The sequence below is a fragment of the Triturus cristatus genome, chromosome 11 (assembly GCF_964204655.1).
Source record: "Triturus cristatus chromosome 11, aTriCri1.1, whole genome shotgun sequence".
NCBI classification, from domain to species: Eukaryota; Metazoa; Chordata; class Amphibia; order Caudata; family Salamandridae; genus Triturus; species Triturus cristatus.
In genome coordinates, this window is record NC_140594.1 from 1,143,070,498 (window position 1) to 1,143,086,542 (window position 16,045).

The 16,045-nt window shown below is 46.0% G+C and overlaps 8 non-coding genes across 8 annotated transcripts; all 8 read left to right on the forward strand.

Moving 5' to 3' along the window:
- The first annotated feature begins 2,352 nt into the window (after positions 1-2,352).
- On the forward strand, positions 2,353-2,424 carry TRNAG-UCC (transfer RNA glycine (anticodon UCC)). Its single transcript has one exon. It is a non-coding gene; the product is annotated as a tRNA-Gly (tRNA).
- A 1,521-nt stretch (positions 2,425-3,945) lies between these two features.
- On the forward strand, positions 3,946-4,017 carry TRNAG-UCC (transfer RNA glycine (anticodon UCC)). The gene has a single exon. It is a non-coding gene; the product is annotated as a tRNA-Gly (tRNA).
- Positions 4,018-5,538: 1,521 nt separating this feature from the next.
- On the forward strand, positions 5,539-5,610 carry TRNAG-UCC (transfer RNA glycine (anticodon UCC)). Its single transcript has one exon. It is a non-coding gene; the product is annotated as a tRNA-Gly (tRNA).
- A 1,521-nt stretch (positions 5,611-7,131) lies between these two features.
- Positions 7,132-7,203, forward strand: TRNAG-UCC (transfer RNA glycine (anticodon UCC)). The gene has a single exon. It is a non-coding gene; the product is annotated as a tRNA-Gly (tRNA).
- Positions 7,204-8,724: 1,521 nt separating this feature from the next.
- On the forward strand, positions 8,725-8,796 carry TRNAG-UCC (transfer RNA glycine (anticodon UCC)). Its single transcript has one exon. It is a non-coding gene; the product is annotated as a tRNA-Gly (tRNA).
- A 1,510-nt stretch (positions 8,797-10,306) lies between these two features.
- Positions 10,307-10,378, forward strand: TRNAG-UCC (transfer RNA glycine (anticodon UCC)). Its single transcript has one exon. It is a non-coding gene; the product is annotated as a tRNA-Gly (tRNA).
- Positions 10,379-11,899: 1,521 nt separating this feature from the next.
- Positions 11,900-11,971, forward strand: TRNAG-UCC (transfer RNA glycine (anticodon UCC)). Its single transcript has one exon. It is a non-coding gene; the product is annotated as a tRNA-Gly (tRNA).
- A 2,592-nt stretch (positions 11,972-14,563) lies between these two features.
- TRNAG-UCC (transfer RNA glycine (anticodon UCC)) lies at positions 14,564-14,635 on the forward strand. Its single transcript has one exon. It is a non-coding gene; the product is annotated as a tRNA-Gly (tRNA).
- The last annotated feature ends 1,410 nt before the right edge of the window (positions 14,636-16,045 follow it).

The following is a 16,045-nucleotide window of genomic DNA, read 5'->3' on the forward strand; positions in this document are numbered from 1 at the left end:
CAGAAATTATAACCCCAGCATCCCTATGTTAAAAAGCATTTCTAGGCGATATCTAGCCTCTGAAAATAATAGGCAAGATCCACCGATAAATCTGGCAAAAGTCCCCAAGATTTTGTGCATACTTGTGTTCTCACCTGAATGCAGCGCCACCTTGTAACCATCGGATGTAACTGCGGCTCAGAAAAATGTTTTATCAGAGGGCAAGTTGAGAGGACTCCAAGTGGCAGATTTCCACGGAAAGAGCCTCTCACTGCAGCAGGAAGGTTGGATACTTCAAATTGGCATAGTTTCCTGTCCAGCGTCCTCTCACGTCCCGAACGCTCCCAAACGCTCAAAAGCCTCACACCGGGCAAGCCCTCACCGGGTAGATCTCTGGCTCCCAGGTAAAGCCAAATCCTGAGTATGCTAGTGCTAGGATCACAGAGAAAGGACAGGGACAGAGAGCTGCTGTCTTGGTAAAGGCCTGAAACGGCTAATTCCTAAGAGGGTCTGCACTTTCAGTTATGACTGACTGTGAGTGGGGAAGATGAAGATTTTCTGTACCCAGCATACCTTGCGATGTGCTTAGGCAAATGAGGAGAGAGCCCCACCAATCCCTTGCCACTCCGCTGAAAGCTCCTCCTCTGCATAAAGAGAGCACTTTCACAAGGGAGCAGAGTGGCGCAGCGGAAGCGTGCTGGGCCCATAACCCAGAGGTCGATGGATCGAAACCATCCTCTGCTAATATTGCTTGATTTTTCTTCCTAGGACTAATCTGTCATTTCCACCCTGCCAGCAAGGAAAAGCGCAGGCTTGTGCTAGCTATGTGAGAAAAGACTTCTCAACTATCTGTCTCTGCTGTAAATCAAGAGAGTGATCGTCAAAGGATCAACCCTATACTTTGAAAGTAAAGATACCCAATTAGAAGCATAAATGACAGGTGGGACCTTCACACGTTTTTCGGGGCATGCTTTGAATTTCATTCTTCCCTTTTTGTTCTGCTTTTATCAATCTCCTATGCATTTCATGGAATTTACTCCCTTTCTCTTCGCTGCTTTGCTTCCGATGCTGCCCATATGCTCATTTCCACTATTTGTACTGCTGCTTTCCATTTCTTCTCTTCTGCACAGCTTTATCCTTGGTTTCAATCCCCAGTTCTTTACCCTCTGCAAGACAATTTCTACAGCTTTTCATGTTGGTATCCACACCAAGATTTTGTGCATACTTGTGCTCTCACCTGAATGCAGCGCCACCTTGTAACCATCGGATGTAACTGCGACTCAGAAAAATGTTTTATCAGAGGGCAAGTTGAGATGACTCCAAGTGGCAGATTTCCACGGAAAGAGCCTCTCGCTGCAGCAGGAAGGTTGGATACTTCAAATTGGCATAGTTTCCTGTCCAGCGTCCTCTCACGTCCCGAACGCTCCCAAACGCTCAAAAGCCTCACACCGGGCAAGCCCTCACCGGGTAGATCTCTGGCTCCCAGGTAAAGCCAAATCCTGAGTATGCTAGTGCTAGGATCACAGAGAAAGGACAGGGACAGAGAGCTGCTGTCTTGGTAAAGGCCTGAAACGGCTAATTCCTAAGAGGGTCTGCACTTTCAGTTATGACTGACTGTGAGTGGGGAAGATGAAGATTTTCTGTACCCAGCATACCTTGCGATGTGCTTAGGCAAATGAGGAGAGAGCCCCACCAATCCCTTGCCACTCCGCTGAAAGCTCCTCCTCTGCATAAAGAGAGCACTTTCACAAGGGAGCAGAGTGGCGCAGCGGAAGCGTGCTGGGCCCATAACCCAGAGGTCGATGGATCGAAACCATCCTCTGCTAATATTGCTTGATTTTTCTTCCTAGGACTAATCTGTCATTTCCACCCTGCCAGCAAGGAAAAGCGCAGGCTTGTGCTAGCTATGTGAGAAAAGACTTCTCAACTATCTGTCTCTGCTGTAAATCAAGAGAGTGATCGTCAAAGGATCAAAACTATACTTTGAAAGTAAAGATACCCAATTAGAAGCATAAATGACAGGTGGGACCTTCACACGTTTTTCGGGGCATGCTTTGAATTTAATTCTTCCCTTTTTGTTCTGCTTTTATCAATCTCCTATGCATTTCATGGAATTTACTCCCTTTCTCTTCGCTGCTTTGCTTCCGATGCTGCCCATATGCTCATTTCCACTATTTGTACTGCTGCTTTCCATTTCTTCTCTTCTGCACAGCTTTATCCTTGGTTTCAATCCCCAGTTCTTTAGCCACTGCAAGACAATTTCTACAGCTTTTCATGTTGGTATCCACACCAAATGCACGATTGGAACCGGTGCAAGATTGCCACTGCACTCGGCGTTGTAACATCTGGAACCTAGAGGACACACATCAGAGGGCGTTGGTGGTATAGTGGTGAGCATAGCTGCCTTCCAAGCAGTTGACCCGGGTTCGATTCCCGGCCAACGCAGTGCAAATATTTATATATTCTCCAAGCAGGATATATTTTAATGCAACATGTCACAAAACTGAAATATCAGAAACAGAATAATCAGCCGTTATATAAAAAAATAATCAAACACGTAGGTAGACATCTCGATCGCCTCATCTGCTACATTCATTGTCCCAATATATGCTATTTTCCATAAAGCACTCACCACTCACATGTGCTGATAATAAATATTTTGCTGGGGGCAGGCAATGAAAGGGCTGCGCCCCGACCAGAAATTATAACCCCAGCATCCCTATGTTAAAAAGCATTTCTAGGCGATATCTAGCCTCTGAAAATAATAGGCAAGATCCACCGATAAATCTGGCAAAAGTCCCCAAGATTTTGTGCATACTTGTGTTCTCACCTGAATGCAGCGCCACCTTGTAACCATCGGATGTAACTGCGGCTCAGAAAAATGTTTTATCAGAGGGCAAGTTGAGAGGACTCCAAGTGGCAGATTTCCACGGAAAGAGCCTCTCACTGCAGCAGGAAGGTTGGATACTTCAAATTGGCATAGTTTCCTGTCCAGCGTCCTCTCACGTCCCGAACGCTCCCAAACGCTCAAAAGCCTCACACCGGGCAAGCCCTCACCGGGTAGATCTCTGGCTCCCAGGTAAAGCCAAATCCTGAGTATGCTAGTGCTAGGATCCCAGAGAAAGGACAGGGACAGAGAGCTGCTGTCTTGGTAAAGGCCTGAAACGGCTAATTCCTAAGAGGGTCTGCACTTTCAGTTATGACTGACTGTGAGTGGGGAAGATGAAGATTTTCTGTACCCAGCATACCTTGCGATGTGCTTAGGCAAATGAGGAGAGAGCCCCACCAATCCCTTGCCACTCCGCTGAAAGCTCCTCCTCTGCATAAAGAGAGCACTTTCACAAGGGAGCAGAGTGGCGCAGCGGAAGCGTGCTGGGCCCATAACCCAGAGGTCGATGGATCGAAACCATCCTCTGCTAATATTGCTTGATTTTTCTTCCTAGGACTAATCTGTCATTTCCACCCTGCCAGCAAGGAAAAGCGCAGGCTTGTGCTAGCTATGTGAGAAAAGACTTCTCAACTATCTGTCTCTGCTGTAAATCAAGAGAGTGATCGTCAAAGGATCAACCCTATACTTTGAAAGTAAAGATACCCAATTAGAAGCATAAATGACAGGTGGGACCTTCACACGTTTTTCGGGGCATGCTTTGAATTTCATTCTTCCCTTTTTGTTCTGCTTTTATCAATCTCCTATGCATTTCATGGAATTTACTCCCTTTCTCTTCGCTGCTTTGCTTCCGATGCTGCCCATATGCTCATTTCCACTATTTGTACTGCTGCTTTCCATTTCTTCTCTTCTGCACAGCTTTATCCTTGGTTTCAATCCCCAGTTCTTTACCCTCTGCAAGACAATTTCTACAGCTTTTCATGTTGGTATCCACACCAAATGCACGATTGGAACCGGTGCAAGATTGCCACTGCACTCGGCGTTGTAACATCTGGAACCTAGAGGACACACATCAGAGGGTGTTGGTGGTATAGTGGTGAGCATAGCTGCCTTCCAAGCAGTTGACCCGGGTTCGATTCCCGGCCAACGCAGTGCAAATATTTATATATTCTCCAAGCAGGATATATTTTAATGCAACATGTCACAAAACTGAAATATCAGAAACAGAATAATCAGCCGTTATATAAAAAAATAAACAAACACGTAGGTAGACATCTCGATCGCCTCATCTGCTACATTCATTGTCCCAATATATGCTATTTTCCATAAAGCACTCACCACTCACATGTGCTGATAATAAATATTTTGCTGGGGGCAGGCAATGAAAGGGCTGAGCCCCGACCAGACATTATAACCCCAGCATCCCTATTTTAAAAAGCATTTCTAGGCGATATCTAGCCTCTGAAAATAATAGGCAAGATCCACCGATAAATCTGGCAAAAGTCCCCAAGATTTTGTGCATACTTGTGCTCTCACCTGAATGCAGCGCCACCTTGTAACCATCGGATGTAACTGCGACTCAGAAAAATGTTTTATCAGAGGGCAAGTTGAGATGACTCCAAGTGGCAGATTTCCACGGAAAGAGCCTCTCGCTGCAGCAGGAAGGTTGGATACTTCAAAATGGCATAGTTTCCTGTCCAGCGTCCTCTCACGTCCCGAACGCTCCCAAACGCTCAAAAGCCTCACACCGGGCAAGCCCTCACCGGGTAGATCTCTGGCTCCCAGGTAAAGCCAAATCCTGAGTATGCTAGTGCTAGGATCACAGAGAAAGGACAGGGACAGAGAGCTGCTGTCTTGGTAAAGGCCTGAAACGGCTAATTCCTAAGAGGGTCTGCACTTTCAGTTATGACTGACTGTGAGTGGGGAAGATGAAGATTTTCTGTACCCAGCATACCTTGCGATGTGCTTAGGCAAATGAGGAGAGAGCCCCACCAATCCCTTGCCACTCCGCTGAAAGCTCCTCCTCTGCATAAAGAGAGCACTTTCACAAGGGAGCAGAGTGGCGCAGCGGAAGCGTGCTGGGCCCATAACCCAGAGGTCGATGGATCGAAACCATCCTCTGCTAATATTGCTTGATTTTTCTTCCTAGGACTAATCTGTCATTTCCACCCTGCCAGCAAGGAAAAGCGCAGGCTTGTGCTAGCTATGTGAGAAAAGACTTCTCAACTATCTGTCTCTGCTGTAAATCAAGAGAGTGATCGTCAAAGGATCAAAACTATACTTTGAAAGTAAAGATACCCAATTAGAAGCATAAATGACAGGTGGGACCTTCACACGTTTTTCGGGGCATGCTTTGAATTTAATTCTTCCCTTTTTGTTCTGCTTTTATCAATCTCCTATGCATTTCATGGAATTTACTCCCTTTCTCTTCGCTGCTTTGCTTCCGATGCTGCCCATATGCTCATTTCCACTATTTGTACTGCTGCTTTCCATTTCTTCTCTTCTGCACAGCTTTATCCTTGGTTTCAATCCCCAGTTCTTTAGCCACTGCAAGACAATTTCTACAGCTTTTCATGTTGGTATCCACACCAAATGCACGATTGGAACCGGTGCAAGATTGCCACTGCACTCGGCGTTGTAACATCTGGAACCTAGAGGACACACATCAGAGGGCGTTGGTGGTATAGTGGTGAGCATAGCTGCCTTCCAAGCAGTTGACCCGGGTTCGATTCCCGGCCAACGCAGTGCAAATATTTATATATTCTCCAAGCAGGATATATTTTAATGCAACATGTCACAAAACTGAAATATCAGAAACAGAATAATCAGCCGTTATATAAAAAAATAATCAAACACGTAGGTAGACATCTCGATCGCCTCATCTGCTACATTCATTGTCCCAATATATGCTATTTTCCATAAAGCACTCACCACTCACATGTGCTGATAATAAATATTTTGCTGGGGGCAGGCAATGAAAGGGCTGCGCCCCGACCAGAAATTATAACCCCAGCATCCCTATGTTAAAAAGCATTTCTAGGCGATATCTAGCCTCTGAAAATAATAGGCAAGATCCACCGATAAATCTGGCAAAAGTCCCCAAGATTTTGTGCATACTTGTGTTCTCACCTGAATGCAGCGCCACCTTGTAACCATCGGATGTAACTGCGGCTCAGAAAAATGTTTTATCAGAGGGCAAGTTGAGAGGACTCCAAGTGGCAGATTTCCACGGAAAGAGCCTCTCACTGCAGCAGGAAGGTTGGATACTTCAAATTGGCATAGTTTCCTGTCCAGCGTCCTCTCACGTCCCGAACGCTCCCAAACGCTCAAAAGCCTCACACCGGGCAAGCCCTCACCGGGTAGATCTCTGGCTCCCAGGTAAAGCCAAATCCTGAGTATGCTAGTGCTAGGATCCCAGAGAAAGGACAGGGACAGAGAGCTGCTGTCTTGGTAAAGGCCTGAAACGGCTAATTCCTAAGAGGGTCTGCACTTTCAGTTATGACTGACTGTGAGTGGGGAAGATGAAGATTTTCTGTACCCAGCATACCTTGCGATGTGCTTAGGCAAATGAGGAGAGAGCCCCACCAATCCCTTGCCACTCCGCTGAAAGCTCCTCCTCTGCATAAAGAGAGCACTTTCACAAGGGAGCAGAGTGGCGCAGCGGAAGCGTGCTGGGCCCATAACCCAGAGGTCGATGGATCGAAACCATCCTCTGCTAATATTGCTTGATTTTTCTTCCTAGGACTAATCTGTCATTTCCACCCTGCCAGCAAGGAAAAGCGCAGGCTTGTGCTAGCTATGTGAGAAAAGACTTCTCAACTATCTGTCTCTGCTGTAAATCAAGAGAGTGATCGTCAAAGGATCAACCCTATACTTTGAAAGTAAAGATACCCAATTAGAAGCATAAATGACAGGTGGGACCTTCACACGTTTTTCGGGGCATGCTTTGAATTTCATTCTTCCCTTTTTGTTCTGCTTTTATCAATCTCCTATGCATTTCATGGAATTTACTCCCTTTCTCTTCGCTGCTTTGCTTCCGATGCTGCCCATATGCTCATTTCCACTATTTGTACTGCTGCTTTCCATTTCTTCTCTTCTGCACAGCTTTATCCTTGGTTTCAATCCCCAGTTCTTTACCCTCTGCAAGACAATTTCTACAGCTTTTCATGTTGGTATCCACACCAAATGCACGATTGGAACCGGTGCAAGATTGCCACTGCACTCGGCGTTGTAACATCTGGAACCTAGAGGACACACATCAGAGGGTGTTGGTGGTATAGTGGTGAGCATAGCTGCCTTCCAAGCAGTTGACCCGGGTTCGATTCCCGGCCAACGCAGTGCAAATATTTATATATTCTCCAAGCAGGATATATTTTAATGCAACATGTCACAAAACTGAAATATCAGAAACAGAATAATCAGCCGTTATATAAAAAAATAAACAAACACGTAGGTAGACATCTCGATCGCCTCATCTGCTACATTCATTGTCCCAATATATGCTATTTTCCATAAAGCACTCACCACTCACATGTGCTGATAATAAATATTTTGCTGGGGGCAGGCAATGAAAGGGCTGAGCCCCGACCAGACATTATAACCCCAGCATCCCTATTTTAAAAAGCATTTCTAGGCGATATCTAGCCTCTGAAAATAATAGGCAAGATCCACCGATAAATCTGGCAAAAGTCCCCAAGATTTTGTGCATACTTGTGCTCTCACCTGAATGCAGCGCCACCTTGTAACCATCGGATGTAACTGCGACTCAGAAAAATGTTTTATCAGAGGGCAAGTTGAGATGACTCCAAGTGGCAGATTTCCACGGAAAGAGCCTCTCGCTGCAGCAGGAAGGTTGGATACTTCAAAATGGCATAGTTTCCTGTCCAGCGTCCTCTCACGTCCCGAACGCTCCCAAACGCTCAAAAGCCTCACACCGGGCAAGCCCTCACCGGGTAGATCTCTGGCTCCCAGGTAAAGCCAAATCCTGAGTATGCTAGTGCTAGGATCACAGAGAAAGGACAGGGACAGAGAGCTGCTGTCTTGGTAAAGGCCTGAAACGGCTAATTCCTAAGAGGGTCTGCACTTTCAGTTATGACTGACTGTGAGTGGGGAAGATGAAGATTTTCTGTACCCAGCATACCTTGCGATGTGCTTAGGCAAATGAGGAGAGAGCCCCACCAATCCCTTGCCACTCCGCTGAAAGCTCCTCCTCTGCATAAAGAGAGCACTTTCACAAGGGAGCAGAGTGGCGCAGCGGAAGCGTGCTGGGCCCATAACCCAGAGGTCGATGGATCGAAACCATCCTCTGCTAATATTGCTTGATTTTTCTTCCTAGGACTAATCTGTCATTTCCACCCTGCCAGCAAGGAAAAGCGCAGGCTTGTGCTAGCTATGTGAGAAAAGACTTCTCAACTATCTGTCTCTGCTGTAAATCAAGAGAGTGATCGTCAAAGGATCAACCCTATACTTTGAAAGTAAAGATACCCAATTAGAAGCATAAATGACAGGTGGGACCTTCACACGTTTTTCGGGGCATGCTTTGAATTTAATTCTTCCCTTTTTGTTCTGCTTTTATCAATCTCCTATGCATTTCATGGAATTTACTCCCTTTCTCTTCGCTGCTTTGCTTCCGATGCTGCCCATATGCTCATTTCCACTATTTGTACTGCTGCTTTCCATTTCTTCTCTTCTGCACAGCTTTATCCTTGGTTTCAATCCCCAGTTCTTTAGCCACTGCAAGACAATTTCTACAGCTTTTCATGTTGGTATCCACACCAAATGCACGATTGGAACCGGTGCAAGATTGCCACTGCACTCGGCGTTGTAACATCTGGAACCTAGAGGACACACATCAGAGGGCGTTGGTGGTATAGTGGTGAGCATAGCTGCCTTCCAAGCAGTTGACCCGGGTTCGATTCCCGGCCAACGCAGTGCAAATATTTATATATTCTCCAAGCAGGATATATTTTAATGCAACATGTCACAAAACTGAAATATCAGAAACAGAATAATCAGCCGTTATATAAAAAAATAATCAAACACGTAGGTAGACATCTCGATCGCCTCATCTGCTACATTCATTGTCCCAATATATGCTATTTTCCATAAAGCACTCACCACTCACATGTGCTGATAATAAATATTTTGCTGGGGGCAGGCAATGAAAGGGCTGCGCCCCGACCAGAAATTATAACCCCAGCATCCCTATGTTAAAAAGCATTTCTAGGCGATATCTAGCCTCTGAAAATAATAGGCAAGATCCACCGATAAATCTGGCAAAAGTCCCCAAGATTTTGTGCATACTTGTGTTCTCACCTGAATGCAGCGCCACCTTGTAACCATCGGATGTAACTGCGGCTCAGAAAAATGTTTTATCAGAGGGCAAGTTGAGAGGACTCCAAGTGGCAGATTTCCACGGAAAGAGCCTCTCACTGCAGCAGGAAGGTTGGATACTTCAAATTGGCATAGTTTCCTGTCCAGCGTCCTCTCACGTCCCGAACGCTCCCAAACGCTCAAAAGCCTCGCCCTCACCGGGTAGATCTCTGGCTCCCAGGTAAAGCCAAATCCTGAGTATGCTAGTGCTAGGATCACAGAGAAAGGACAGGGACAGAGAGCTGCTGTCTTGGTAAAAGCCTGAAACGGCTAATTCCTAAGAGGGTCTGCACTTTCAGTTATGACTGACTGTGAGTGGGGAAGATGAAGATTTTCTGTACCCAGCATACCTTGCGATGTGCTTAGGCAAATGAGGAGAGAGCCCCACCAATCCCTTGCCACTCCGCTGAAAGCTCCTCCTCTGCATAAAGAGAGCACTTTCACAAGGGAGCAGAGTGGCGCAGCGGAAGCGTGCTGGGCCCATAACCCAGAGGTCGATGGATCGAAACCATCCTCTGCTAATATTGCTTGATTTTTCTTCCTAGGACTAATCTGTCATTTCCACCCTGCCAGCAAGGAAAAGCGCAGGCTTGTGCTAGCTATGTGAGAAAAGACTTCTCAACTATCTGTCTCTGCTGTAAATCAAGAGAGTGATCGTCAAAGGATCAACCCTATACTTTGAAAGTAAAGATACCCAATTAGAAGCATAAATGACAGGTGGGACCTTCACACGTTTTTCGGGGCATGCTTTGAATTTCATTCTTCCCTTTTTGTTCTGCTTTTATCAATCTCCTATGCATTTCATGGAATTTACTCCCTTTCTCTTCGCTGCTTTGCTTCCGATGCTGCCCATATGCTCATTTCCACTATTTGTACTGCTGCTTTCCATTTCTTCTCTTCTGCACAGCTTTATCCTTGGTTTCAATCCCCAGTTCTTTACCCACTGCAAGACAATTTCTACAGCTTTTCATGTTGGTATCCACACCAAATGCACGATTGGAACCGGTGCAAGATTGCCACTGCACTCGGCGTTGTAACATCTGGAACCTAGAGGACACACATCAGAGGGCGTTGGTGGTATAGTGGTGAGCATAGCTGCCTTCCAAGCAGTTGACCCGGGTTCGATTCCCGGCCAACGCAGTGCAAATATTTATATATTCTCCAAGCAGGATATATTTTAATGCAACATGTCACAAAACTGAAATATCAGAAACAGAATAATCAGCCGTTATATAAAAAAATAATCAAACACGTAGGTAGACATCTCGATCGCCTCATCTGCTACATTCATTGTCCCAATATATGCTATTTTCCATAAAGCACTCACCACTCACATGTGCTGATAATAAATATTTTGCTGGGGGCAGGCAATGAAAGGGCTGCGCCCCGACCAGAAATTATAACCCCAGCATCCCTATGTTAAAAAGCATTTCTAGGCGATATATAGCCTCTGAAAATAATAGGCAAGATCCACCGATAAATCTGGCAAAAGTCCCCAAGATTTTGTGCATACTTGTGTTCTCACCTGAATGCAGCGCCACCTTGTAACCATCGGATGTAACTGCGGCTCAGAAAAATGTTTTATCAGAGGGCAAGTTGAGAGGACTCCAAGTGGCAGATTTCCACGGAAAGAGCCTCTCACTGCAGCAGGAAGGTTGGATACTTCAAATTGGCATAGTTTCCTGTCCAGCGTCCTCTCACGTCCCGAACGCTCCCAAACGCTCAAAAGCCTCACACCGGGCAAGCCCTCAACGGGTAGATCTCTGGTTCCCAGGTAAAGTGAAATCCTGAGTATGCTAGTGCTAGGATCACAGAGAAAGGACAGGGACAGAGAGCTGCTGTCTTGGTAAAGGCCTGAAACGGCTAATTCCTAAGAGGGTCTGCACTTTCAGTTATGACTGACTGTGAGTGGGGAAGATGAAGATTTTCTGTACCCAGCATACCTTGCGATGTGCTTAGGCAAATGAGGAGAGAGCCCCACCAATCCCTTGCCACTCCGCTGAAAGCTCCTCCTCTGCATAAAGAGAGCACTTTCACAAGGGAGCAGAGTGGCGCAGCGGAAGCGTGCTGGGCCCATAACCCAGAGGTCGATGGATCGAAACCATCCTCTGCTAATATTGCTTGATTTTTCTTCCTAGGACTAATCTGTCATTTCCACCCTGCCAGCAAGGAAAAGCGCAGGCTTGTGCTAGCTATGTGAGAAAAGACTTCTCAACTATCTGTCTCTGCTGTAAATCAAGAGAGTGATCGTCAAAGGATCAACCCTATACTTTGAAAGTAAAGATACCCAATTAGAAGCATAAATGACAGGTGGGACCTTCACACGTTTTTCGGGGCATGCTTTGAATTTAATTCTTCCCTTTTTGTTCTGCTTTTATCAATCTCCTATGCATTTCATGGAATTTACTCCCTTTCTCTTCGCTGCTTTGCTTCCGATGCTGCCCATATGCTCATTTCCACTATTTGTACTGCTGCTTTCCATTTCTTCTCTTCTGCACAGCTTTATCCTTGGTTTCAATCCCCAGTTCTTTACCCACTGCAAGACAATTTCTACAGCTTTTCATGTTGGTATCCACACCAAATGCACGATTGGAACCGGTGCAAGATTGCCACTGCACTCGGCGTTGTAACATCTGGAACCTAGAGGACACACATCAGAGGGCGTTGGTGGTATAGTGGTGAGCATAGCTGCCTTCCAAGCAGTTGACCCGGGTTCGATTCCCGGCCAACGCAGTGCAAATATTTATATATTCTCCAAGCAGGATATATTTTAATGCAACATGTCACAAAACTGAAATATCAGAAACAGAATAATCAGCCGTTATATAAAAAAATAATCAAACACGTAGGTAGACATCTCGATCGCCTCATCTGCTACATTCATTGTCCCAATATATGCTATTTTCCATAAAGCACTCACCACTCACATGTGCTGATAATAAATATTTTGCTGGGGGCAGGCAATGAAAGGGCTGCGCCCCGACCAGAAATTATAACCCCAGCATCCCTATGTTAAAAAGCATTTCTAGGCGATATCTAGCCTCTGAAAATAATAGGCAAGATCCACCGATAAATCTGGCAAAAGTCCCCAAGATTTTGTGCATACTTGTGTTCTCACCTGAATGCAGCGCCACCTTGTAACCATCGGATGTAACTGCGGCTCAGAAAAATGTTTTATCAGAGGGCAAGTTGAGAGGACTCCAAGTGGCAGATTTCCACGGAAAGAGCCTCTCACTGCAGCAGGAAGGTTGGATACTTCAAATTGGCATAGTTTCCTGTCCAGCGTCCTCTCACGTCCCGAACGCTCCCAAACGCTCAAAAGCCTCACACCGGGCAAGCCCTCACCGGGTAGATCTCTGGCTCCCAGGTAAAGCCAAATCCTGAGTATGCTAGTGCTAGGATCACAGAGAAAGGACAGGGACAGAGAGCTGCTGTCTTGGTAAAGGCCTGAAACGGCTAATTCCTAAGAGGGTCTGCACTTTCAGTTATGACTGACTGTGAGTGGGGAAGATGAAGATTTTCTGTACCCAGCATACCTTGCGATGTGCTTAGGCAAATGAGGAGAGAGCCCCACCAATCCCTTGCCACTCCGCTGAAAGCTCCTCCTCTGCATAAAGAGAGCACTTTCACAAGGGAGCAGAGTGGCGCAGCGGAAGCGTGCTGGGCCCATAACCCAGAGGTCGATGGATCGAAACCATCCTCTGCTAATATTGCTTGATTTTTCTTCCTAGGACTAATCTGTCATTTCCACCCTGCCAGCAAGGAAAAGCGCAGGCTTGTGCTAGCTATGTGAGAAAAGACTTCTCAACTATCTGTCTCTGCTGTAAATCAAGAGAGTGATCGTCAAAGGATCAACCCTATACTTTGAAAGTAAAGATACCCAATTAGAAGCATAAATGACAGGTGGGACCTTCACACGTTTTTCGGGGCATGCTTTGAATTTCATTCTTCCCTTTTTGTTCTGCTTTTATCAATCTCCTATGCATTTCATGGAATTTACTCCCTTTCTCTTCGCTGCTTTGCTTCCGATGCTGCCCATATGCTCATTTCCACTATTTGTACTGCTGCTTTCCATTTCTTCTCTTCTGCACAGCTTTATCCTTGGTTTCAATCCCCAGTTCTTTACCCTCTGCAAGACAATTTCTACAGCTTTTCATGTTGGTATCCACACCAAGATTTTGTGCATACTTGTGCTCTCACCTGAATGCAGCGCCACCTTGTAACCATCGGATGTAACTGCGACTCAGAAAAATGTTTTATCAGAGGGCAAGTTGAGATGACTCCAAGTGGCAGATTTCCACGGAAAGAGCCTCTCGCTGCAGCAGGAAGGTTGGATACTTCAAATTGGCATAGTTTCCTGTCCAGCGTCCTCTCACGTCCCGAACGCTCCCAAACGCTCAAAAGCCTCGCCCTCACCGGGTAGATCTCTGGCTCCCAGGTAAAGCCAAATCCTGAGTATGCTAGTGCTAGGATCACAGAGAAAGGACAGGGACAGAGAGCTGCTGTCTTGGTAAAGGCCTGAAACGGCTAATTCCTAAGAGGGTCTGCACTTTCAGTTATGACTGACTGTGAGTGGGGAAGATGAAGATTTTCTGTACCCAGCATACCTTGCGATGTGCTTAGGCAAATGAGGAGAGAGCCCCACCAATCCCTTGCCACTCCGCTGAAAGCTCCTCCTCTGCATAAAGAGAGCACTTTCACAAGGGAGCAGAGTGGCGCAGCGGAAGCGTGCTGGGCCCATAACCCAGAGGTCGATGGATCGAAACCATCCTCTGCTAATATTGCTTGATTTTTCTTCCTAGGACTAATCTGTCATTTCCACCCTGCCAGCAAGGAAAAGCGCAGGCTTGTGCTAGCTATGTGAGAAAAGACTTCTCAACTATCTGTCTCTGCTGTAAATCAAGAGAGTGATCGTCAAAGGATCAACCCTATACTTTGAAAGTAAAGATACCCAATTAGAAGCATAAATGACAGGTGGGACCTTCACACGTTTTTCGGGGCATGCTTTGAATTTCATTCTTCCCTTTTTGTTCTGCTTTTATCAATCTCCTATGCATTTCATGGAATTTACTCCCTTTCTCTTCGCTGCTTTGCTTCCGATGCTGCCCATATGCTCATTTCCACTATTTGTACTGCTGCTTTCCATTTCTTCTCTTCTGCACAGCTTTATCCTTGGTTTCAATCCCCAGTTCTTTACCCACTGCAAGACAATTTCTACAGCTTTTCATGTTGGTATCCACACCAAATGCACGATTGGAACCGGTGCAAGATTGCCACTGCACTCGGCGTTGTAACATCTGGAACCTAGAGGACACACATCAGAGGGCGTTGGTGGTATAGTGGTGAGCATAGCTGCCTTCCAAGCAGTTGACCCGGGTTCGATTCCCGGCCAACGCAGTGCATATATTTATATATTCTCCAAGCAGGATATATTTTAATGCAACATGTCACAAAACTGAAATATCAGAAACAGAATAATCAGCCGTTATATAAAAAAATAATCAAACACGTAGGTAGACATCTCGATCGCCTCATCTGCTACATTCATTGTCCCAATATATGCTATTTTCCATAAAGCACTCACCACTCACATGTGCTGATAATAAATATTTTGCTGGGGGCAGGCAATGAAAGGGCTGCGCCCCGACCAGAAATTATAACCCCAGCATCCCTATGTTAAAAAGCATTTCTAGGCGATATATAGCCTCTGAAAATAATAGGCAAGATCCACCGATAAATCTGGCAAAAGTCCCCAAGATTTTGTGCATACTTGTGTTCTCACCTGAATGCAGCGCCACCTTGTAACCATCGGATGTAACTGCGGCTCAGAAAAATGTTTTATCAGAGGGCAAGTTGAGAGGACTCCAAGTGGCAGATTTCCACGGAAAGAGCCTCTCACTGCAGCAGGAAGGTTGGATACTTCAAATTGGCATAGTTTCCTGTCCAGCGTCCTCTCACGTCCCGAACGCTCCCAAACGCTCAAAAGCCTCACACCGGGCAAGCCCTCAACGGGTAGATCTCTGGTTCCCAGGTAAAGCCAAATCCTGAGTATGCTAGTGCTAGGATCACAGAGAAAGGACAGGGACAGAGAGCTGCTGTCTTGGTAAAGGCCTGAAACGGCTAATTCCTAAGAGGGTCTGCACTTTCAGTTATGACTGACTGTGAGTGGGGAAGATGAAGATTTTCTGTACCCAGCATACCTTGCGATGTGCTTAGGCAAATGAGGAGAGAGCCCCACCAATCCCTTGCCACTCCGCTGAAAGCTCCTCCTCTGCATAAAGAGAGCACTTTCACAAGGGAGCAGAGTGGCGCAGCGGAAGCGTGCTGGGCCCATAACCCAGAGGTCGATGGATCGAAACCATCCTCTGCTAATATTGCTTGATTTTTCTTCCTAGGACTAATCTGTCATTTCCACCCTGCCAGCAAGGAAAAGCGCAGGCTTGTGCTAGCTATGTGAGAAAAGACTTCTCAACTATCTGTCTCTGCTGTAAATCAAGAGAGTTTTCGTCAAAGGATCAACCCTATACTTTGAAAGTAAAGATACCCAATTAGAAGCATAAATGACAGGTGGGACCTTCACACGTTTTTCGGGGCATGCTTTGAATTTAATTCTTCCCTTTTTGTTCTGCTTTTATCAATCTCCTATGCATTTCATGGAATTTACTCCCTTTCTCTTCGCTGCTTTGCTTCCGATGCTGCCCATATGCTCATTTCCACTATTTGTACTGCTGCTTTCCATTTCTTCTCTTCTGCACAGCTTTATCCTTGGTTTCAATCCCCAGTTCTTTACCCACTGCAAGACAATTT